Below are 25110 nucleotides of genomic sequence, written 5' to 3'. Positions count from 1 at the left end.
ACTAGTTCAACCGTGTCAGACCCAGGCGAGCGTTGTGCTAAGGTGTCAGCCTCTCCTCTGCTCAGCGAGGCTCGGCATTATCTGATCAAACTCTCAGTCAGCATTTTTAGAACTGGAAAATCAAATTCCAATTTATGCGTAGGAAAATAAAGTCTGCGAATAGCTTGGAACATTTTGAAAAAAGATGAGCAGAATTTGGGGAGAGGGCTGGATACAGATCACTCGATGAACTTCAAAACAGAACGGGAAGCCACAGGCACTGGGGGTGTAGGTCTGTAGAGGAAGGCAGCAAGGCAGGGAGAGAAGAGGACGTGGAGAAGTGACCAGAGCATGGACAGAGAGGGTTCTTTAAATAGGGTTGGGAAATGCTGGCAGATATGGAGAAAGTATAACATTTTATCCCTCATATCGTGCTAACTAAACTCCAGATGAACCTTTGCATCAGCCAGAGAGATAACCAATAAAGATAACATCTATAGTTTGGAAAATACCTTTGTGACCTTGGAGTGGAGTGAAACTTTCCTCTTTTTATCTTTTTATTTTTTTCTTGAGGTGTTTCATTCTGTAGCCTAACCTAAGGCGGGTCTGGAACTCATTAGGAAGCCTAAGGCAGCCTTGAATTTGATCCAGAGGCAATTCTCCTGCTTCTGTTTTTCCTAGAGGCTGGGGCTATAGGCATGAACCATTCTTCTCCTTAAGACCTCACTGTTGGTCCAAATGCAAGAAGTGGCCACAGAATCTGTCAGTGATTTTTTTTTTTTTATTCTCATGGGGAAGACACCAGAGGCCATGAGGGCAGACTGAGTGGCCACATTTTACAATGTGATCATGTGATATACAAACCTGTTCATTGTCCCTCGTGACCAGACACTGACTACATACACCCGTGCTCTTTAAATGGTTTCTGGTGTAGGCAAAAGTGGGGAGCACACTGCCACCCACCAGAGGACAGAGGGGACAAGGCCCACTAGCTGTGTGTATAGAGTCACAGGTTGGATGCCAATAATATCCTCAGGGACAGATTGTCCACAGGAAAGTGGCTTTGTGAGAGGGACTGGGGGACTTAGACACACAGGTTCACTGAGCGTCCTTAGCTTCCGTGGTGGTTAGGGTCAGGTTCTCTGAGATCTCTCTAAGACCCAGATTGACCCTTGGAGGTGTCAGAGTTGGGAGTGAACCCAACTCAGTCATCCAATCGGTATATGCCTGAACCGTGCACCTTCTCCCACTGCTCTTGAGTTCTGCTCCACTTCCTCGCTGTGTCCACTGAACCCTGCTTGTCTGTGACTGTTGATTATTTGAGGCTGAGATCCTCTGGGATCTGTTTCACTGACACCTGCCTGCCTCATTCCCAGTGTCACCTCCACTGGTCTCCCTGTGCCCTCCTAGCAATGGGGTCTTTCATTCTTCTTGTTTTTGCCCTACGGTCTCAAAGAGTCTGTGCTGGCCTTGAACTCTGTATACAGTCAAGGATGATCATGAATTCCTAATCCTCCTGTCCTTACCTCCCTAGTGCTGAGATTAGAGGTGTGCCCTACCACACCCAAATGCAACAGGGTCACTACCTTCTAAGGCCAGCCTGGACCCAGCACCAGTTCATGGCCACACCTTCTTCATATGTATCACTCCTCAGGAAACCCTCGTGGGCTAACCCTGGCTCCATTCTTTAGTCCCACCTGCCTGACCCTGCCTTGTCTCAGCCTGTCACCATTTGTATCTGAGTCCCAGAGTGGCATTTTAGCACGCAGAACAGCAGGTTGGATCTGGTGTCAGCGATTGGGCACCTCAGATATGCAGCCGTCAGTTCAGTACCTGCATATCACCGAGTGTTGATGGGAACTCAACATGACGCCTGGCCTGATCAGTGGCAGGTGACACATTGCAGACATGAGTTTCTCAGACACAGATCCTGCCCTTCGGATTCTCCAGATGGCAAGGCTTTGGGCTCTGAGCAGATGTTTAGACTAGGCTGTGAGACGGGCACCTCACCTCATCCACCTACCGAGAGAGACACGGGGTCTGAAACTGCCATTTTGCTCCCCTCGGAGCCAGCACTTGTGCTCTACAGACCCTACTGGGCTTGGGCTTGGGATTGCACTTGACCTCTGCCCTGTTGCTGCCCAAAGGATGGGTGATAGCCTCTAAGCCAGTAACTGAGGCGCAATCTGAAATTTCTGCAGAGTCATCAGTCTTGAGGACATGAGCCCAGAACAGCTCATCTCACGTGGACTCTTTTTTTTTTTTTTTTTCCGGAGCTGAGGACCGAACCCAGGGCCTTGCGCATGCTAGGCAAGCGCTCTACCACTGAGCTAAATCCCCAACCCCTCACGTGGACTCTTAATGCAAGGAAGTGGTGTAAGAGAGGGGATGAGACCAACCTGCGCTCCTGGACCTAACTGTACTGAAGTAGAGATGCACTTTACTTCCCAGCTAGTCTTTGAGCCAGAGCCTTTCCCCCTCCTCTATCCTCCATCATCCCCCCTCTCTCTGTGTGTGTGTGTGTGTGTGTGTGTGTGTGTGCGCGCGTGCTTGTGTTTGAGTGATGCATGTTAATTTGGCTACTATAACAGTTGATAACCCTGAGCTACAATCCTGGACAGCACATGATTGTCTCCAGTCTCTAGGACCTCAGGCGACATCTGTGTGAAGCCTTAAACAGGCCTGTGGTAAGTCCTAGCCACTTCATATTCCAAGACCTCTCTTGGGCAGCCTCCAATGGTTCTCCCCTCACTATCTGATAAATCATGGGAGGTACAGGTAGGGAACGTTTTGGCACAAGGCTTGCTCCACAGAGGGACTTTAGAAAGGCAAGGTCCCTAGAGAAGCTTCAGTCTGGTCCCTGGAGGAATCCCCTTAGAGACCATGGAAGGTGGGAATTATGGAGTGAGGGAGTCAAGATGGCCCCTTAGCCTGTAGTACTTGTGTAAATTGGAACTGCTTCACATGGCGGTATCTTTCATTTTTCCATGCACAGATGAAGCTCCAATGGCTGGAATATGTAAAATTTGGATGGCTAGCAGCCATGGCAGACCATGAGGGTCCCTGCTTAGAGCTGGCATTTTCCGAAATGCTGATGTGGCTGAAAGTGTGCATGTGTGACTGGCGGCAGCGAGATACTCGCAGCAGGACAGATGGTTCTGACCAGGCCTGGGCTCTTGCCGGAGGCCCAAGGCTCCCTTGCGCCATCTGCTTTGAAGATCTCTCAGAGCCTCCGAAATCAGGGTCAGGGCTTGGTGTAGTGGTGCCCAGGAGGGAGGCGGACAAGAGTGGTACCAGTCATCAGCTTCTATCTCTGAGCAATGTATCAAGTAGCTTAAGGGAGTGGACTCTGCTTTTCCTACAAAAACATATTGTTCTAAGAGGACAAACGACATAAGGAGAATCAGGAGGCCCAGGCGGCAATCCAGAACTTTCCAAACCTGAGAAGCTTTCTATTTTGGGGATTCTTAAGTCCCTTCTCATATCACCAGGGCAACTACTAGAAGGGGTGTTCTGTTTATGGGGTAGGGCATGGGGTCAGCTGAGGGAGGTCTTTAGTATGGGAGCTGAGCTTGAGGCCTTAGCTCTTTGGATGCCAAGGTCAAGAGAATGGGGACATCTGGAAGGCCCTGGGCCAGGGGCAGGTAAAAATGTCTACGGGATATAGATGCGTGTATGTGCATCAGCTTTCCCCACCTCTCTGGAAGCCTGTGCTCAGCTCAGGGGAGAGAGGTTGGGGAGGAAAAGAGTACCGAAGGGGAGGGTAATGAGAGATGGAGCGGTCTAAAGGGTACCTCCAATGCCAGGCCCTTGTCTGATGTCCTGTGAGCCCAGCCCATGTCATGCCAATAAGCTGGTCTCCTGCACTACACCCAGGGACTCACACTGACTTGACTGAAAGTTCTGGAAAGCTCTTTCTCAGCCTCCTGCTTTGGTGTCTGTGACATTCAGTCAACGCCTTTCCTCTGTCTGTTTGCTCTGGGTCCCACTCCATAGCCTGACACTCCCAGAAGGTTTCTGTTCAACCAATAGTACTACTCCCAAATGTAAAGACGTTTTGCAGGGGGCAAGACCCAGTGGCTAGGACCCCAGAGGAGACTACAGTACCTACTACCTAGGGTCCAAGATGCTATCCTTATCTGTTCTCACTGCCCCAGCTCCCTGCTGCTCAGTTCTGTTCTCTGTTCCAGAAATGAGGATAGGAGAAACAGAAGTGCCCCAACTTCTGCTCCTGGCACATCCCCTTTGTCTCACCTGTTCAGCTTCCTCACCAACTCTCCGAGGATGACACCTCTGATGGTTTTCTCAGCCCATTTCACCAGAGCTACACCCTTCTTCAAACCCTTACCCTGTACACGCACCTGCTCCAGCAGTGCCCCCTGGGTGGCCAGGGTGCCCACTGTCAGCAGCAGTGGGGTGGAGTCAGCGGCACAGCTCCATGATGCCTTCCACAGCAGCCAGAGTTCTTTTCAGGGTTATTGCTTCAGGTGAGGATTCTTTGCTGCAGAAAATAATTTTAGGGCATGAAGCAGAACTGGAGTTTATTGAGAAGTTTTAATGTAGAGTTTGACATGGGGAGAGAGAAAGAGAGAGAGAGAGAGATAGAGAGAGAGAGAGAGAGAGAGAGAAGAGAGAGAGAGGTGGGGGAGAGAGAGAGAGAGGAGAGAGAGAGAGAGAGGGAAGGAGAGGGGGAAGAGAGAGGGGGAAAGAGAGGAGAGAGGGGGGGAGAGAGGGGGGAAGAGAGAGGGGGAAGAGAGGAGAGAGAGAGGGGGGAGAAAGAGGGGGGAGAAAGAGGGGGGAAGAGAGAGAGAGAGAGAGAGGGGAAGAGAGGAGAGAGAGAGAGAGATATTTTGGTAACTTTGGAATTTCACCTCAAAGGACTGTCACTGAAGTGTCTAAGATCATAGAGAGGTTCACGATGGGATTACAAGGATGGTAGAGTAAAACCTTGGACTGAAGGTGACGTTAGGATATTTTTTAAACCGTAAATAAAAGTTTATAGTCTTGCTTGTGAGACTTCCAGAAAATTTGAAGTGTGCATCTAGGGTAAGAACACAGCTGCATTTGCAGGTCACACGCCCTTATATAGCACAGTTATTGCTATATTAACACTTCTTTGTGCAAATATCTCTATGTAATAGAAATGACATCTGCACGTTGACAGCCTTCATGGCAAATGTTAACAGTGCTGGGATCCGTTAACTCTCAGCTGGTGAGGGGCTTCAACTTGACTCTGGAGGGAGGGCGCCTTTCTCTTCCACATACTCATCATCCCCGCCCCCCGTCTTTCCACCCCACCCTGCTCATCTTGGATTTGGACCTCCTGGGTAGGTAAGTCATGGAGACAGTGTCCTACCAGTGCTGGTGGATGTGTTGCCTATATTCAGAGGGGAACTCCATCTTCGCTGAGCTGAACCATCAAACTGCGATGTGAAACCAGGCAGGTTCTGTTGGGAATCGAAACCTATATTACCGTCGCCCCTGGCTTGGGGGCCCTGGAGCTGGAGTATAGGCTCTCTAGTGGGATACGGACCCACACACCAGGGTTGAGGACTGGGTTCATCTGTCCTGCCCTCTTCTATGTCTGGTGGCTGACCCAGCAGGGTGGTGATTGTGGTATAAGTGTGACCTACAGCCCCATGGTGGGCTTTAGGGATGGAGCCCGTAGGACTCCACTTGTGCACTTGCAGCCAGAGCCTCGGGATTGATTGGCAACTGTGAGGAGCATGGGTGAAGCGATGTATGGATGGTGTTCCAAGGGACTCTCAGGTTGCATTCCACCCCAGCCCCCAACACCAGCAGCCAGCACAGTGGCCTGGGAGCAGAGTGACAGGGACGGCTTGATTTTCTACTCACGGTTTTCCTGTCAATCCTGGAACCTCAGCCACCTCGCCCATACACAGAGCTCAGCGGTGCTCTTTGGCGCCGTCTTGCTATAGGCTGCTCACCACCATTGCGGGATCGTGAGCCAGGGCTATTCTGCAGAGGGTTTGGAATCAGACGGAGTTCACAGCTTTGTTGGGTGATTTCTGAGCCATGTGACCTTGGCCTGTCCCTACAGTGCTCAGTGCCGCTGAGTCTCATTATTGATCTGGGTTGGCTGTTTAAGGGTTGCCTAGGAGAGCGGGCAATGGGTTGAAGGAGCTGAGGTCTATGGGAGGTCTACGCAGAAGCTCAGTAAGTACCAGTGGTTACTTCACAGTTCCAGTCCTGAGGTTCCCATCCTGCTGAAGAGATCCATGTATTTGCATGTCGGCACAGGAGGTCAGTCTGCAGGGAAGACAGAGCCCAAGTGGGTAGGAATGAGAGTTCTTCAGTGGAGGGCACCCTGATGGTGAACCTCGGCGGAGGGTAGCCTTGGCAGAGGGGCTCTGTACAGAGAATTTAAAACTCACAACTCACTGACTGTCACCTCTCAGGGCACGCCAAGCACAGTCAGAGGAAAGACCTGGTCACAAACTCCTTCTGCTGTCCAGTGCATGTGGCCAGAGTACCTCACAGCCAGTGGCCCCCAAAGAGAAGAGGCAAGGCAGAGGTAATAGATAACCTGGTCACTGACTGCCTGGGTCGGAGCTCAGTGGGATGCTGGGCCAGCTCTGCAGAGGGACAGGGATGTTGGTGACTTGTAGTTACCTGGCAAGATTAAAAAGGCCTTGGGCCAGTCTCCTCTCACCTTCTCCTCTGTCGTCCACAGAAGTCTTAGGTAAGGAACATCCAGGTTCCTGAGAGGTAGGCAGGGCTCTGGCTGTGCTCAGTAACCCACTATGTGGCCCTATGTAAACTGCCTACTTCTAACAAGAGGCACCATGTCCAGTTCCCAGGGCCACCATGGTAAAAAAAAAAGTTGTGAGGTCATGGCTAGGGCTCAAACAATGTCTAGGAACAACTCTCTGAGCGATGACTACAGCCCTGGAGACACCTAGGCAGGAACTGCTGGGATTCAGGTTTCTGAGGGAAGAAACAGAGTAAGCAGTGCCTCCCAGCATGGCCTCAGTTTCCCCGTGACTCATGAACAAGTTGGAGGAGATTGCTTGCCAGCCTGCTGCAGAGCGTGTTTACCGTTCGTCCTCTCACCTGGTGGAAGCAGCCCACAGGCTGAACTGGCTTTTAGCGACCACACTTCCTAGGATGTCTTTGGAAAATGAGACCAGCAGGATTGATGGGGGCCAAAGGGAGTAGCTTAGAGTCTGGCAGATCTGCATACAGGTGGGTCCCTGCTGCTGCCGGGCCTTTTAAAATTTGCTTCCCCTGTGACACCCTGCTAGCGAGTGACAGCTGTAATTGGATCTGACGACACAGTTGTCAGCTGTCAGGGAAGAGAGAACAGGAGATGACTGTGTGTCTCATGACATCCGTGTGGCATGTGACAGCCGTCAGGAGGATGCGGGAGGCAAGTACCATGGGTGAGGTGGAGGAATGGGTGCCCGTATGGGCTCTGGGGAGGCAGGAGAGGATATTCAAGACCATCATCAGAGCCCTTGGTCCCGTCGTCCTCCTAGGTCTGTTGCTGGTTTGCCAAGAGGTTAGAATAGAATAAGGTGAGGAAGAAACCCTGTCACCGTGCGCTCTAGAACACAGCACTCCCCACCAGCGTGATGGGACACATTCAGAAAGCTAGGCCAGATCTGGAAGCTTGGCATTCCTGCTTCGATGTGTGTATCCTACCACATACCACTCCTGGACAGGTCTGCATGACAAAGGGGGTCTAGCCATCTATCCAAGTAGGGGCAGAGGCAAGAGCTTTAAAACATGTCTCTAAATTCAGGCACAGAAACCCCAACAGGAACTGGGAACTGATTGTGGAGATGGGCCCTTTGCCCAGATCAGAGGTCAGCAGGGTGTCCTTAATCCTATCGGACATCAGGATCCAGAGGTGTAGGAATTGACCTTCCAAGGAGACTGGGCAAAGATGGTGGGCACAGCCAAGGGCAGAAGCCTCAGAAGGAATTTGCCCTGGCAACCTTCATCTTGGGCTTTAGCCTCCAGACTGCCAAGGTTCCAATGTCTCTATATAACCACTCAGTATAGCAATTTGTCACAGTGGCTGTAGTCAGCACATGAAAGGAAAATATCGTATTCAAAATTCCAGGTCAGGCCAGTACAGTCCTCGGTGAGTAAACCCTCGTTCAGTCCCAGGCCTCGAGGAAGGCTCTGTGAGCTCGCAGCTCCGTGATGGATATAAGATCTGCTATAAAGTTGAAGAGAAGTCAAGACCTATAGGTAGGGGACAGCACCTAAAAGGATGCTGTCCTTTCTGACCCTAGTAGTGTACAGAGTCCACACACACACACACACACACACACACACACACACACACACACACACACACACATCTTGTTGAGATGACTGGAGTTGAATGAGGCCTCCCCTCCCCAGGTAGCTCACTGCCCAGCCGTGATAAAGATGTGAGCAGGGCCTGGCAAGATGCTATTATGCAGCTATTAAAATGGATGAGGCCCAGCATGGTACGCTGACCTGAATGATGACCTCTGCAGATTATTACGTGAGCCAAGAGTCTCTGGGGACAGAGGCCATGGGATTCCATTCTGGTTAAAAAAGGAAGGCTACACGTGCACACATTTACACATCTAAATAGACATACATCACACACACACACACACACACACACACACACACACACACTCGCACTCCCCCGTGTTTGTATGAGATTAATGAAAACAAGCTGACGGGATAGGTGCCATCTCATCTCTGCAGCGACCTTGGTGGAACAGGATGGAGAGAATGGGGCCTTGCTTCTTGTCTATGCACAGTCCTATGTTCCTGGGGCTCCTGAGTGACGTGGCATTTGTAAAAGGAAAAGTAAACAAAGAGAAGCTGAAAGGATAACAAGGAATGGTGGGGAGGAGCCATGCCAGGGCAGCTCAGGCCCGGAGTGAGGAAGCAGCACACAGGATGGACTCTGGGGCTTCAGAACACCCTGCTTAGTGTCCCAGGAGAGGCCCCGATATTGCACCTCTCTGGTTTTGTGGCAGTTAGAGACTGGAGGAGACAGGGAAAGGGGCCCAAGGTAATAGTGCTCAGAACTTAATTGGCAAGGCTGCCTGGGAGGATTTCCGTGGGGTCCCATGGATATAGGAGCCTGGCACAGGACACAGAGGGTGATGGGACTGCAGGAAGCAGCCCGTAAGCCCAGACCTCCAGTGTATAATGGCCAGGCTGCCAGATGGGCAGGTAGGGGCTCCAAATATGGGGACTTTTGATGCTGCCCACTAGCCCAGGGGTTCTATTACTGGGAGGTCCCTCCCTGAGAAGACCCTATCCATTATGACTTTGCTGCCTGGTTCGCTGCAACCTTTGAGGGTACTAGAGGAACGACTCCTGCTCGGATCTGCCCAACTGTCCAGCTGCTGGTGTTCCCCAAAGCACGCTCTCTTTCCTAATATCCACTCATTCTGATGCTTGGCTAATGTCCTCCACCTCCTCCTCTTCCTTCCTCTTCTCCTCCTGACTCAAGCTCTTGTGGTTTACTGAGATGCTTGCCTTCCCAGCTGGCCATTCTGGCTACCTTTTCTATGTCAGGTGGCCCCAGCACCTTCCAGTAAAGCTGTGACCAGGCTGTGCCTGGCCCTGTGGCCAAGTGGAAAAGCATGTGCTGGCCTGCTCTTCCTCCACCTCAGAAAAAAAACACTAAGGACCACTGCATGTTCTGAAGCCAGAGAACAGTAGCTCCTTCCACGTCACAGCCAAGGTTATTAAAGTCTCATGAGCCCTTGCCCAAGTCACCAAGGGCCTTCATGGATACCCGCTGAGCCTGGAGGCCGGCTTGGCAGGGGGTACAGGCTGGCTGGTTGCACTGTTCAAATCTGACCAATCTCTATGAACAGCAAGACCTGGGCATAAGCAAAACCCTGTCTTTCTTCAGGCTTCGGTTTCCCTGTGTACAGGGCAAAGTGGTTGGAAGGACGCTGTGTGGGGGCCACTGTAAGTCTCTTATAGCCTGTGTCTCAGCCCCAGCTCAGAGATCAAGGTTAGGTGGCTCCTTGTTAGCAGAGCTGCCCTGTATGACCGTATGTGGAGAAATAGTCCTGGCCTGTACCCAAGATGCCATTATTTCTCTAACAATGCCACTAGGCATTGCTACATGTCCCTGCGGGCAGAATTGCCCCGATGGGGCTCTCTTGTCCCCAAAGTCTCTTGTGATCTTGATTTAGGGTGCAAACCCAGACAGACCTCAGAGTCCCTGAACGCCCGGACATACATTAGGACACTGACCATGTGAATGTGTAGAGAAGAGATCTCAGGGGCCAGAGACCCTGAAGAGGTGCGTGCACCCCCAGACTGAGAATTGCTGTGACTTGAGAACTTGTTCCAGCATCCATGCAAATAAAATCCTGGTAGATACACTTGTTCCTGGAAAGCTGTGCTTTCTCCTGGGCTCTGTCATGTTTCTTGACCCTTATCATCCCTCGTCTTCCCCTCCCTCTACCATCCCTCAGTCTCTTTAGAAAAATCTCTTCCACAAATTGCTCCTTTATCTGAAGTATTCCTACCGGGTTTCTAAAGCCAGTTGATGGAAGAGAGCTATTACATATGCAATCGCCTGCATTTATTTACATATCAGCAGCAAAAGGGGGGCCGATTTTTCATCTGGGTGACACAGCTGTGCTTGTAAAAAGGGCGTCTATTAAAAAGGCCGTCGCTGGGTACAAGCTGCAGAGTCTAATTGGCTTCTTGGGGACATTTTTTTATTATTATTATTTGCTGGGGGAACTGTTCATTTGAGCAAACGATATTAAACGACTATTGTCTCAGTCTTTAAGGAATTACCAGCTGAAAAACAACGTGGCCATGTCAGCCGTCGCGTAACAAAGGCTGGCCGCGTGCGGGCCTGTCTTTGCTGATCGATAATAAGCTGGTTTCAATGCTGACGCCTCGAACTCTACTACTGCAGAACCTACAATTAGCTGGCACGGGTTTTCCTTCCCCCCCTTTACGACTGCCATAAGAAACAGTGGGATCGGGGAGAAGAGAGGGCTCTCGGGAAAGCCTGTTGAACGGTGTGTAGGTGAAGGGCCACACGTGGTGGTCGGAGGGCCTCACAGTAACTGCAGCCATGCCAGACCTGACCCTTCAGGGTTGTCTCTGGAACCTTCTCAGCCCTGACAAATGACTAAACGGGACTGAGGGTGAGTCCCGTACAGTCAAGCACTTAAAATTCTGTCGCATACTGAAATTACTCCTACTTCGGGTTTTTGTGCATATAAAGTGGGGGTGACAGTAATTCCCACCTCGTAGGCTGCTGCAAGTCTTACAGGAACTAATGAGTATGACAGCCCGGGACAGGCTCTGGGACCACGTGTTTGCTATTGTTACTCGTGGCTCACTCCGGGAGCTTTGCAGAGATATGTAAAAATGAGGCTAGGCCAAGGTTCTCGATGGCATGATTTTAACCCCCAGGGCACTAGCAGGGTTTAGGGACACGTGGCTATCACATCCAAGTAGGAACAAAAGCTTTTAGTGCATGGAGGTCAAGGCTGATGCTGGACACAGTGATCGCATTTGTCTGTAGGATGGTCCTCCTGAGGAGAACAGGTCAGCCATGCCCAGGTTGCGAGACCTGGATGGGAGATAGCAGATGAGAGGGGTCGAAGGAAAGTGTCAGCGTCAGGAGTGAAGGAGTGATAGACTTTAGAGCCCAGTCGCCTTCGCTGTAGCCCCCTCAGGGTCACATGCGGGAACCCTGTAACATGGTTCCCAAGACCTTCTTCAACTCCCTCAGACCCTGACAATGTCTGAAGGCCAGCACGCCAGGGTTTGGAGAGATTTGCAGTGCAGGGTCCGTGGTACTGAGTGTTCTCCATGTTCATCTTTATCCATCCCCTTCTGCCCCTGTAGGGCTTCCGGTGAGACCCTGTTATCGACTTTGAGCCTGTGACCTCTGTTGGGTGGCTAACACGAACCGGAACCCTTTGAATGGAGCAGTCTAGGCCAAGACAGGTGCTCAGAGAGAAGTTTGGGGTCACTGGGTGGCCCCAAATCTCCACAACCTCAGCTTCATAATGAGGTGGGTCATTGTCCCTTCTTTACAAAGGTGCACCTTCTGCAAGTCTGTAACTCCTGCCAGCGCAGTGCCCGTGACACAGAGGATTGGTATTAGAGTTACCACATCTTATCATCCTGCTTTATTTAAGCAAACCAGTGAGGCTCGCCATGGGCTGAGAGATAAATGGGATGCCTGAGGATCTCCCAGCTTCCGTCTTGCCCTCACTATCCCAGTAGAAGTCAGCCACACTGACCAGAAACCAGCCCCATGACACCCTCCTGGATGGCACTCATACCAAGGCTGTGAGGCAAGGCGAACTTCCTGTGGAGGTGAGGACAGCCAGGCCTGGGGTTCAGAGCAGATCTGGGGAGTGGCCCTCCACAGAACCCATGTTCTCAGAGCTGTTGTTTTCTTTGAGCTGGGATCCCATGACTCTTCCCTGCCCACCATGGTCTTCTTGGTGCCATCTCTAGGGCTGTCAGTGCGGCTTTAATTAGGCTCACTGATGACACACACACATAGAGATTTTGTGACTTCCCCACCACCAACTCCTTTGTGCAGCTCACGAAAAGCCCTGAGGTGGTTTTCATCACGCTCCTGAGCCGCCTCTGGGGAGAGAATCTGACATGTAGGATGCATTGATGAGAGGCAGGTTCGGGTCCTCGAGGACTCATAAACACCTGGGAAAGAGGTGGGAGTGGAAGAAGTCAGCCATCAACCCATCGCTTACCTGCCATCGCTTGCATCCCACTCCCACCCCGTCAGCTCAGGTCAAAGCCCCTGTCTTGAGAAACTTCTAGAACCGTGCACACGTACACAGAAGTTGGCTGAAAAAGTCCTGAAACTCCAGGGAGAATGACCCTGGAGTGAGCTTCTCAGAATGAAAACACAAGGTTTCATCAGACCAGTATGCCATCATGTGAATTCTAACTGCAGGGTTTAAAATAACCACTGGTCTGATAGCTGTTGGACTGGAATCTGAAGGCTTCCAGAGAAAGCATCTGAATGGCCAAGATAGAATGTGCCAGAGCCTCATGCAGAGACTGGAATGTGGGCAAGGTAGTGGCCTCTGGTGACAAGCTTTCTATAGCCGTGAGATCGGCAGTGCTCAACTTGTAGGTCTCGACCCCTTTGGGGATTGAATGATCCTTTCACAGGGGTCACCTAAGACCATTGGAAACACAGATATTTACATTATATAACAGTAGCAACATCACAGTTATGAAGTACCAATGAAAATACTTTTATGGTTAGGGGTCATCATAACATGAGGAACTGTGTTCAAGGGTTACAGCACTGGGAAGGTTGAAAGCCACTGAGCTAGATGGGCCCTGGACCGCCTATGGCAACACTGATGATGTAGCCATCTGTTGGGTAAAGCATGTCCAGCAAGGTCCAAAAAGCTATCTGTTCTGTGGCTGGAGTGTAGCTCAGTGGTTAGAACTCCTGGTATGTGTTAGATCCTGAGTTTCATCTCCAGCACCAAATCAAGGGCCAACGTTAAGAAAATGAGGAGCTCCAGGATGTATATGTGGCACTATCCTTTCAACCCAGTGTGGTAAAGCCCCTGTCTCACTGGGCCACTAGGGAGAACATGAGGCAAATCTGTCCCTTGTTCCCCATCAGTGTCCTGAAGACAGAAAGGGCTTACGATCCAGATGAGTCTACATTCCCGGGGCCTATTTGAAATTTCTCCTGCTTGACCTGGTGGAAGATATCCAGAATCTTCTGTGGGACAAAAAGATCCCATGCTTCCTCCAAAGAAAGCCACAGGGACACTAGGTATAACTGTGGTGATGCCCTCACCATGCTCCCTATAGAACACCAGCTTCTTTCAGGCTGGAGAGGTTTGTCTGCTCCTTTCACAAGGTGGGAGAGGTCTCTTTCTGGCCCTCCCCTGGTGTACAGTGTGTGGACGGGATGGCAGAGGTTGTCTCTCAGTCCTGATGTGTTCCAGTCATTGGGTAGGCAGATCTCTGTCCCACATAATAACCTTTGTCAAGGGTTCAGAAAATATGGTAGATTTTTGGCTAAGATGGCTCCAATACCCTTCCACATGCTTTCCATGCTCCCTTACCCCTGTGATGGTTAAGCTAGTCCCCTACCATCACTGGGGGTTAAGGGTCATTTCTGTGTTGGTTCCAGGCTAGCCCCGACCCACTGAAGTCATCAGGACATATGTCCTGAGTTGGTGTGGCTTTTCTTTGGTCTATGGCAACTCGTCCCCAATGCTAAGGCCCCAAGAGGCTGCTAAGGCTCAGTCAATAGCCAGTGTCAAGTGTTCAGAAGAGGACCTTTCAACAGAAGGGTCCAAAGAATATGCCCAGCTGGGGCTTTATCCTTGGAAATGAATAAAATTTGGTTCCTGATAACACCTACTTTGGAAGGCCCGATAACATCAGCGATGGAGCGATTTGGAGAATAGCATGGAAGGACCCACCCCTGACTCAGAGAGCATTTGTTAGGTCATGGTGGGTAGCAGTACATCTCTGAGACACACTGCCTCCATCTTGTCTGTCTTTGGCTAGCTTCCAGCTCAGATGCTTCCATTTTCAGCCCAATGAACCCAAGGAGGCCGTAGCTAGCCACTCACCCTGGCTTGAGAAAAACAGAGAAAACAGCTTCCACTGCAGCAGCCAGATCATCTAAGTGGAGACTGTAGGTCAGGGAGAGGGTATAGCCTAGGGATGAGTGCTTTTAGTCCATATAGATTGCATTGCTGCCATTCTTAGTCTGAAAGGGCCTTGAGACTCCTCACTGGTCCTGCTTGTTGCTTGGGAACCAAATTCTGTTCATTCCCAAGGGTAAAGCCCCAGCTAGACATATTCTTTGGACCCTTCTATGAAGGGTCCTCCTCTGAGCAGTTGCTTGGCTGGGGGACGGGGGACAAGCAAGAGCAGAGCTAAATTCCCACACTCTTCTCTCTTCCTGCTTGGAGATGAAACCCTGCCAGTGGGATATTGGGTCAACAAGGGGATGGGGAGAAAGAGCTGCAGCTAAGGCAATGGCTTAGACAGTAAGCTAGCCAGTCTGGTGGTTCCTTTCAACTCTGTGCTCGGAAGCAAATGGTATTTAAAGGCCTTTCAAGTGCAGGACATCGTGCCATGGGGCCACAGCAAAGTCCATGGGCTCTGTCCCAACATCCCATATAGCAATGAGAGACCAGATTTATAGGACCGTCCCACACTAGGTGGCCTTCCACATGCTGTGCTGCCTGCCTTGGCCTCTGATCATAGCCACACTATGAGATGGAGACAGGTTGGAGCCCCTCAAGCTTTAACCTTTTGCCTATGGTCAGTTGGAGGCAGGCCAAAAGCCCTACAACGTGCTAAGTGCCATTTGCAGGCCCAGCTCTATGTTAGGCAGTGGCAGGAGGCAGCCTTGCAGCTCTGGCTACATTCCAGGATTCCTGGGATCTGCTGGGAGGGCCCAGGGGAACCATTTCCTCCTGCAGAGCCCCTTGCCTTCTGTGGAGTGCACACCGAGTCCCGTTCTGCCTTCCCGCAGGGTTCCCCCAGAGCATCAAACGAGGTTAGGCAGGTGGAAGCCAATGCGACTGCAGAGCCCTGCACACACAGTGCAGCATAAATCATCATTTAGAGCAGGAAGGCGCATCCCATCTGGGGTTAGGAGGGAAGGCAGTGCAGGGGAGACACACAAAGCAAGAGGCAAGAAGAGAGGGCTGCACCAATTCAGGCACGTGCTCAGGTTTATGCAAAAACATGCAGGGGTGGTTATTTGAACAGAGAAATTAAATAACTGTCTTAAATAAATTAAGCACCTTAAAGGTTCTATAGGAGGAAGAAATTTGGGTGAGTCCCGAGCCTAAGATCCATGTGTTAAAATAAGAAGAAAAGGGGGGGGGACCCTTTAACAATATTCTGACATTCAGCTCTGTACCTTAGGGCCATAGGTGCTTCTATCAATAACATCTGAGAGGAAGAATGCAGGTTTAGCCCACTGGTTCATTACAATACTGTGTTTGTTATCGGATTCCTATCTTACTGTACTAAATTTAATAAAGAGCCATGCTTTACGACTCTAGTCTGTCCACTTATCTGAGTCACTCTGAGACTCACACCATATCTACAGGCATCTTGACACATGTCACTGAGGAGTGCCCAGATAGCAGAAGGAGGGCCCCACCATAGCCTCTTCCTAAGCGAGCCTTGGATCCTTCCCAGGGGCAGGCTCTCCCACTCCAGGCACCGCCCTGAAGGTGGCGCTGTTGCAGGGAGCTACTGCGGCTGGTTCCCTCTCGCTCTCTCTGCCTATTAATAATGATCCTTGAATTAGCTCGTGAGTGACCAGTAGCCACCTCTGCCATCTCCTTGTCTGATGCACAGACTAGCAAAGAGGCTGTACGCGTTCATACTCAGCCTTCAGGCTGACCTTTAAAATATGTAAATGTCCCTATCGTTCCGATGGCAGATGGGAGCGGTGATTCCCAGAAGGGAGCAGCAGTCCAACCTTTCACGAGGCCGTTCCGTATAGCCTTGCATGGCAAGGGGGTGCCATGGCCGTGTTCCCCGGCTAATCCAGCTCACAGGTGTGGCTCCCTGGGATCTTAAATCTGGCACGGAAGCAAAGAGCCTTAATTGTTCTCTGGGGAACCCCCCAGTTCCCCTCTCCACCTCCACCCTGTATTGGGCAGAAGAAAAACACAATAAACCTTAGCAAAACATCATCAATCCATCAGCCTGCCGGTGGAGCCGCCGAAGGAGCTTGGTGTCGGGAAGTTATTAACTGCGGAATGACGAGTTCAAATTAATTGGTTCAGCTTTGACCTCTGGTCCCTGGGAAAAGTTAGGAGTGCTGACGACACAGGGCAGAAAATCCATCCAGGCAGACAGAGTAATTGATGGTTAGTAGTGGGCCAGCTGGGTGGTCCGGAAGGAGTAGTGCTTTCCTGCCCGGCTCCCGCCCTCCAAGAACTCTGTGCTAAGGCCAATAGGGAGGAAGGCGGGAAGTCAGCCCAGAAGAAGGGAGTCCTGGCAGGCATGTGGGAGCTACTGGGAACAAGTTGGAGCTACAGGGTGTCAGATGGAAGCCACATGAGGCAGGTGGGAGCCACAGAGAGCAGGTGGGAGGTAGGCATTGAGAAGCAGGGTGGACACATGTGAGGCCAGAGGGAGGCATGGCAGGCAGATGGGAATCATAGGAGAGAGGTGGGAAGCCCTGTTGGCGTGACCCACAGATACTGGTCACAAGGACCCAAGACCTGCTGAGGAAAAACATGGAGCCCGCTTTTAGGCTTCTCCTCACCCGCGTTCTCGACACAACTACTGTTGGTGTCACAACTACTGTTGGTGCCACAGGGCCTACAGACACAGCTGTTGTTCTGAATCTTTCCCTTCAGCATAAGTCCCGTGGGTATAAGGACCCATTCTGCCCACCACGGGTCTCAGATATGCTGTTGCTATGCCCAGCCTGGTTCCTGTCCCAGTCTTTCCTCTGGTGGCTCTCAGTTCCCTGGCATGCCTCTATACCCCATTTTCACCCCAGCTTCCTCTGCCCTTCACCCTATGTCTCCGTCAACTCATGAACACGCCCAGGGCTTCAATGCCCAGCCACCTGTTTACAGTTTCCAGGCTAGATCACACTTTGATCCGGTCCATCCTTCCCTCTGCTTACTTGAAGCTGTAGCCTTCCATTCATCTCCCACGGAGAGCCTTCTGGAAGCACAGGCTGGACTCCCCTCCGATAGCTACACACCTGGCTCTGACATCGCCTAACATTTCTTACTGGGGATGAGAAATCAGAGACTCGTGTTATTTTTATGCTTCTATAGTATAATTCTTCTCCCTGACAGAGTGCTGGAGGATGACATATTCCTTCTTGGAATCTCAGAAATAGAGCAGTAACTGGCAGGCCCCTGGCACTCCTCTGATGGCACCGGGGAAGGACAGGTCCTTTGACCTTCCCGCTCCGTTCCCTTTCTGTCCGGTAATGTTACTTCAGCCGTGTTCTACAGAATTGTTCCAGGCTGCCAGGCATCCTCAGAAGCATTTCCATACACCGAGCTTCAACTGCTGCTCTCTGTCCACACCAGGGGGGAAAACGCTTTCCACTTAAGATTCGGGATCTTACAATTTTCCCTTAAGGTGAAAGGATGGAGCTTAAGGTTGCTGCTGGCTTGGTTTTCTGGCATAGCCCACTTTCCCTTGTGTCCCTGTGTACACTGAACCCACGATAGCATTCTGCCATTGCCAACAGCCTCTGCCTCTCTCCTGTCAAAAAAAAAATGTTTTTTTGAAATCTTGGCTCACTTGGTTTCAGAGAATGGGTGGTAATGGGCACGAGCTAAGGATGTTAACTTTCCAGAAAGTTCTAGTTTACATGGAATTCTTTCCCAGTGTTCAGGGAGACACTGCTCATTAATCAACGTAACAACTTAAAAATGCATCATATGCCGAAAGCATGTATGACGCATCCACGTATCCATGGAGACCCGAGTGTCCACAGCATTTCCAGGGGACTGGAAAATGGGAGCACCTCTCAAGCCTCAGGATCATGAAATTCTCTGCCCTGTGGCCCTGGCATAAACCATCATTTTCTTTGCTGTGTCCTTCCCTCTCTCTGCATGTAACTTAGGAGGCCACTGCCTGGTTTTGAGCTTCGTGGGAGTGGAGGCAGAGGTGTGTGTCCTTTGGGGGGATTTCTTTTATCTGTCAACATTATATTGAAGAGGTCAGGACAAATGTAGCTACAACCAAGTTACTAAAAAACCCAACTTGAGTTCACTGTCAGGGGAGTCTAATGGATTCAGGATAGCAATGATACTCTGGTATCTATGTGTAACTTTAATAGGTGAATGGTCTCAGGTTGTTCTTGTCAAAGGAGGACACAAGGCCAGTCCAGCTGCCTCTCGCAGACTCTGATAGTCTTCTGATTACACCTCACAACTGCAGTCCTATCCCCCAGCGAACGCTATTCACTGGACAGCCCTGTCTACTGGCTTTGACCTTTGTGATTGCCTTACAAACGTCTCACCATGACCAACGTTCTCATTTTTTTTTCTTTCTACATGTATGTCTTGCACCACATGTATGCAGTGATCCCAGAGGCCAGAAGAGGGCGTCAGACCCCAAGATCGGCATTACAGAGGTTTAGGAGTGCTGTGCTGGGAATTAAAGTCTGGTCACCTGGAAGAGAAGCCAGTGCTCGTAACCTCTGAGCCATCCCTGCAGCCCCAACATTTTCATTTTAACAAATGCTTTGCAAAGACCAGCCTTGGCCTTCTCTCTTATCTGTTGGTCTCCAGTTTCATTAATTTATCTTCTTATTATTAATTTTGCAACTTTATTATTCTGTGCTGGGTTTAATTTGGAAGGTTTTTCCTCTTAACTTCCAGTGATGGATGTTTTCGTCATGAACTGTGGTCTGTCTTTTATCCTCATTGTGGGGTCAAGGGCATCCATCTTTTCCAGTCTGTTGCTTTGCCTTCCGAAAGCTGGGAGCATGTCCATTTTTAGCAGATTCTCGCTAGTCTCCTGTTGTCATTAAGGTTTTATATTTGATTCCTGGTTTGTCCCCCAGAGGGTCATGAACCTGCTCTGTTGGGGTCTTGGAACACTGTTAATCCCTTAAATTGAGTTATTGCCTTGATGGTTTCTGCAGCACATGGTGAGTGTGAATTCAGGCTCCAGGCCCACTTCAGGACTGGCTCCTGCTTGAGTTTTCTCTGCTGGTGCCTGGGTCTGAGCCAGGGCAGGGTGTGAGCTGTTAGCATGTGTTTCTCAGGGCATGAAGCACAGGGCCCTGCACAGGAATGGCTAGTTAGTGGAGGGCTTAGCAGATCCCACTCACTGGTAAATCTGCACATCTTCTGTTCCCAGAGAGCTGAGTTCAAGGTCATCCAGCTGGAAAGTCATCGAGTGCGGTTCCCTGTTCTTGGTGCTGAAGTTCCTTCCAGCTGTCGGGATGATGGATGCTCTTGAAAAGATGTTTGTGTGTGAGAGCCAGCACCCACCTATGTGAGACCTCAGCTAACAATGGGGTTGTGGATTTTTGGATACAGGAGCTACTGGTTCTTTTTCTGAGCAAGTAAATTTATGTCCTCTTGACTCAGCCTCCTTGTAGGGGGATCTGTCTCTAAAAAGCTGCATCTAGAAAGCGAAGACGGTTCATCTGTTCAGAGCTCTCGCTGCTACTCCCAGAGACCCAGATTCAGTTCCTAGCACCCAGTTCAGGTGGCTCCTATCTGACTGTAAGAAAATAACAAGAGACATCCTACCTCTCTGACTTCCATGGGCACCTGCACTCACCTCCACACATATAATTTAAAATAAAATATTTCTAGAATGCTTGCTCTCTTTGATATTTTCTGCATCCTTATTTAACAAGCCCAGATCTTTCTCACATAAGAAGCAAACCCGGGGCTTCGATGTCAGCTTACTCCTCTGAGTTCCTACATAACCACTGCACCACACTGCCCTTTCTCCCTGACCATCTACCCAGAATGCTTCACAGTAAAGCTTTATTCTGCACACAACCAAGGAACCTCTGGGAGTGGTGGAATACCAGATGACTTCCTGCCAGCTCCTACAGATTCCTTGCAGCCTTGCCCTCCCTTCTGGGCAACTATGTGCCCCTTTCCCTGTGATCTCAGACCCTTCCAGCTGCTCTGCTGGGCCTCACATGGCTTGCAGCCCTCCAGAACTGCCATTCTTCAAGCCTTGTAGTGTGTCTACTGTTCTACCCCACCTCTGGGCTAGTGCCTTTGACTCCCCACCCCTCCTGCCTCTATGTCTGTGCCTCTTTCCTAAACAGTCAAGGTTCCCTGGAAACAAATCCCAGATGGAGTGTCCCAAGCACTCACTACAGTCTTGTCCCAACTTGTCCTGCTGGGGCCTGCTCTTACCCTATGAAAAACCATTTGTCCCTTTTGCCGGCCCTCCCTTCACTCTCAATGCTCCATGGTGGCCACCATTGCTGTCTTTACACACCCTCTCTATTTATATCTGATGTAAAACCTCAGGGTCCTTAGGCACAAACTTCATCTTCATGGGCAACTGCCATCCCAGTATCTCAGGGTCATTTGTTCCTGGGGCTCCAGATGCCAGGACATAGCTACTTTGGGGTGGGGTTCCCAGGTCTTCAGAATGAAGGATGGCTCCTGCCTCACCCCTCTCACTCCCCACCCTGCCCTGAGCTGGGACTTCCAGGAGATCCCTTGATCTTCGAAGAGGCAGCTTCCTGTTCATCTGCCCCTTCTGCCTTATTTCCCCTCTGTTTTCATAATTTCCTCCCTCTTTGCAGGATCCTTGGCCAGGGCATCACCTCAAACAACCCCAGACATATCCCTGAATACCACATATATGCTCTCCCACCACGCTTGAAAGTGGAGTCTAGGTCTTTTCCTTTGTCAGGGCAGAATAGTCCTTGTGGCTGTAATAGGTGTTTAACTGTCTCCACCTGGGTGCCTGGATGCTGCCGTGAAGCCGAGAGGCAGGGGATAGCTTCTGTGTAACCTCTGACCCCCGTGGCCAGGCTACCAGCCTTTAGTTTTCAAGTTTCATTCATTAGGTATCAAAATAACAGCAACAGAAGAGTTTATTAACCCCGGTTATGCATAAGACTCAATACAAAGGCCTTTATACACAGAAACTCAATCAGTTAGCCCCAAGACCATCTGACTCTTCACCAAAGGGTCAATTAGCCGATTCCTTGCCATCTCCAACATGAGCTACGCATATGCCCTGGACAGAAGAGTTACAAACAGGGCAGGCAGAGGTGGATCACGCCTGACAGGCCCTTCTCAGCTCAGGGTTGTCCTTGCATGTCTGTGGAGGCAAGTGATTTTAATTTGCTTCTCTCTGAGCTCCTGGTTCTCAATACAGCAACCTTCTACCCAGGGGACACTGTTGCATCTGTTGTCTCCTGAAAAGACTCAATTAATGGGTCTCAGACATGGAGGGAATGGGCTAAAGACTAGGAGGAGCATAGCCTTGCAGACTTGCTGCAGATCAAAGTGTCTGTAGCCAAGACTCAGCCCCAGAAATGTCTGTGGCACAGATCCCTTAAGACCAAGAAAAGCTCCGGCATTAACATGAGAAAGATCTATTTTTGTCATCCCCATTAGTGTCAGAGATTCAGGGACCCAGGAGAAAGGAAAGGAGAGGAACCCCTGGGAAAACTAACAGTTAACCCCCCTGTTTCCCTTCAAGGACTCTGGGATAGGGCTAACATACATGTAATATATGGGCATTTATATGTCTAGAAAGCATGATGCTCCTAGAAGTCACTACCCACCTTTACCCTTCTTAGAGGCGTGGCCATGTGTAGGAGGGCTGCCCCTGAGAATAGTGAGCTAGCTTGCGTGATGCTCTCCTAGGAACTGGGATGGATGAACCTGAAGGGAGAGGGATGGGAGGGTCCAAGTCTCAGTAATATTTCACCTTCTGGAACTTAACGGAACCTGTAGAGACTACCAAACCTCATCTGTGGGGATTCTGTCCAGTGAAGTAAATATCTAAGTCTAGTGTGGAAGACAAGTTCTAAGGTCAAAAGTGGCATAAGATGTCTCTAAATTGTGAATCCATTCTTTGTTATAATGTTGTTCCAGTATACCCCAGACCCCTTGAAGAAACTGTGACCTAATAGGAAAAACATACCTCGGATGTCCTACATCCCAGTCCTAATGTTCTGAAGTTCATATGTACAGCAGATGCTGGCCCAGCTGGAGAAATCCCTTATCTGGGGACCAGGGGAATTGAGATGTGGTCAAAGTATACATTGGCTATGACCTAAGTGGATAGCCTTGGAGAAGGCTAGGACAGCAAGGAGCCTGGGGTCTAGAACATCCTGCAGGAGGCGCTGACACCCTATCTAGTCTCACGGATATCTCATTGGCTGGCAGTCAACACTACTTTCCCACAGAACACTGGCCTCTATTTCAGCTGACATGTTACCCCGGAGTGGAAAGCTCTACTTTCTTTCCCATCCTTTCCTTTCTTTTCATCCCTGCTGCAATACCGGATACCCTTCCCCCCACATCCCACTAAACAGTGCCCAAGGCAAAGGGCCTTGCAAGAAGTCTCCAGGAAGAGATGCTGAGAACTAAGTATAACACAGGTGGAGTTGGCTTGCCGTGAGCTCTCAGAAGAGTAGCATGACCTCAAGGAATCTGGCTGGGTATCAATTCCTGCCTAGGGATTCCTTGGCTCAAGCCCTTGGCTATAGACAGGACCCTTGCCATTACAAGGCTGCAGAAGAGTTACTATGATGCTGTCATTTAAGGCTTGCCCTTTTTTGTATTCTCTGTCTCTAGAACTATTGACCCTGGCCATGACCTCATGCCTGCTAGTCGTAAGCTTCCCAGCCTCTTGGCTCTCATGTCCCTGTGCTGATGTTACTTCACTGGTCAGTAAGCACCAAGCTGAGGTACCATAGCCACAGAGCTCCTGCAGGCTTCTTCCTCCTTCCTGATGGCTACCTTGTTCCACTGTCCCTACTGCTCTTCCCCTCAGGCATCCCACATACAGGACTCTGGACTTTCTCACTGTTCAACACTTCTCCTAGTGCCCATGCTGGCCCTTTCCCTGCTCTGTGCGAGCCTCTTCTCTGATACCTCTGTTTCTTTCTGTCCTAATCCCTCCTTGAATCCCTCCATATTGGCTGAGACCATTCCTAGGAAGGCATCCTACTAAGGTGTAGAGAGAAATAAGACAGGAGGGCAGAAGAAGCTACAGTGTCCTCTAGTCCTCTCGCCTGGCTTCCTTTGTGTATAACGGAGGAGAAATGGTGCCCAGGTACTCTTGGTGCAGGCCGCAGGTACCCATCTCCCAGAGAAGAGCTGGTGCAAAGGAGCAGAGAAGAAACGCAGCCCAATCCTGCCTCTCTGCAGTTTTAATTCTCTGAATAAGCCCTATCCATCAGCTCCTTTCTACCTCCTGCTTGGTCGTCTTTGGTCCCTACCCTAGTGGACAGCTCAGTGTATCCTCACTATGCCTTTTCTGGGTAGCACAGCCAAGTTCCTACCTTCCCAGCACTCTGTCTCCTGCCCGTCTGCCCACCCCTCCATGCTGCTGTCTCTCAAGAGTGATGGGAAGCCATCGTCCCTCCGCCATCTCTCCTTGGGAGATCTCCCAGATACCTGTAGTGCTAATGTTTGTATTTATGTTAATGACTCTCCAATTTATCCCTCCTGTGCCTCGCCACAGACCAGGTTCCACCAGGAAACAGATGGTGTGTGTGCTCGGGATGGATGGCAAGGGCTGTTTACAAGCATGTGGGCTCTTTTAGGAAAGCCAACAGAATTAGCACCCTGGGGAGCCAAGCACAGCCCAGAACTGGAGGTGCAAAGGAAGGAAGGGGTGCAGAATTCTCCAGAGCAGTGAAATTGGAGTCAATGGGAGGTGTCTGGCCCAACAAGGCGAGTGGAGGATGGGGTACCAACTCTCCAGTTCAGTCTTCTCCCACCACCAAGGGTCCCAAAAGTCAAGCTCACCAGAAAGGGTGAGCAGGAAGCAGAGGCTGGATCTCAGATCAGACAGGGACAGGGATGGAGCTGAGATGGCTTGCCAGGAAGGTGGTCCTCCCACATCACCTTCTGTTACCTGTGTGATCTTCAGCTAAGTGACTTGACTGTTCTTTGCCCGGTCTTCTAAACAGTGGGGTATGAGCGTGGGGTGTCTGGGAGAATTACATGGTAACATGTGACTCACCTTGAAAAGCATCTTCCTCATAGTGATATTTAATAAGTGATAGGGTGATGACTCGATCTCTCTGTCAGTTTACTCGGGGGCATCCTGAACATGGCTCCTCTAAACCTGGTTACAGTCATTTGACTTCAGTCCCCAGAAACATCAGTGTCGGGCTTGCCTGGATAGCATTGCTCCCTCACTGGGTCTCAGCCTCGTGTGTCAGTCCCATGAGTCTCCTGTCTGCACAGATCTCTAGCCAAATCACAGCTAAGGCTTTTGCAAGAGAAAGGATCTCCTTGAAGCCTGGGGAGCACCCCCCACATCCCTTTCAGATCTCCCCGATCTATATGGGTCACATGTTCAAGGCCTGAACAAGCCTGAGGCCTTGGGGAAGAGTCACTTTCAGCAATGGATATCAACTTTTTCTATTTGTCCCCGGGGCCAGTGCAGTGTCTGCTTGAGCTTTGTCCTGCCAAGCCA

Source organism: Rattus rattus, chromosome 1 (genome assembly GCF_011064425.1).
Source record: "Rattus rattus isolate New Zealand chromosome 1, Rrattus_CSIRO_v1, whole genome shotgun sequence".
Classification (NCBI taxonomy): domain Eukaryota; kingdom Metazoa; phylum Chordata; class Mammalia; order Rodentia; family Muridae; genus Rattus; species Rattus rattus.
This window is presented reverse-complemented; position numbering follows the sequence as displayed.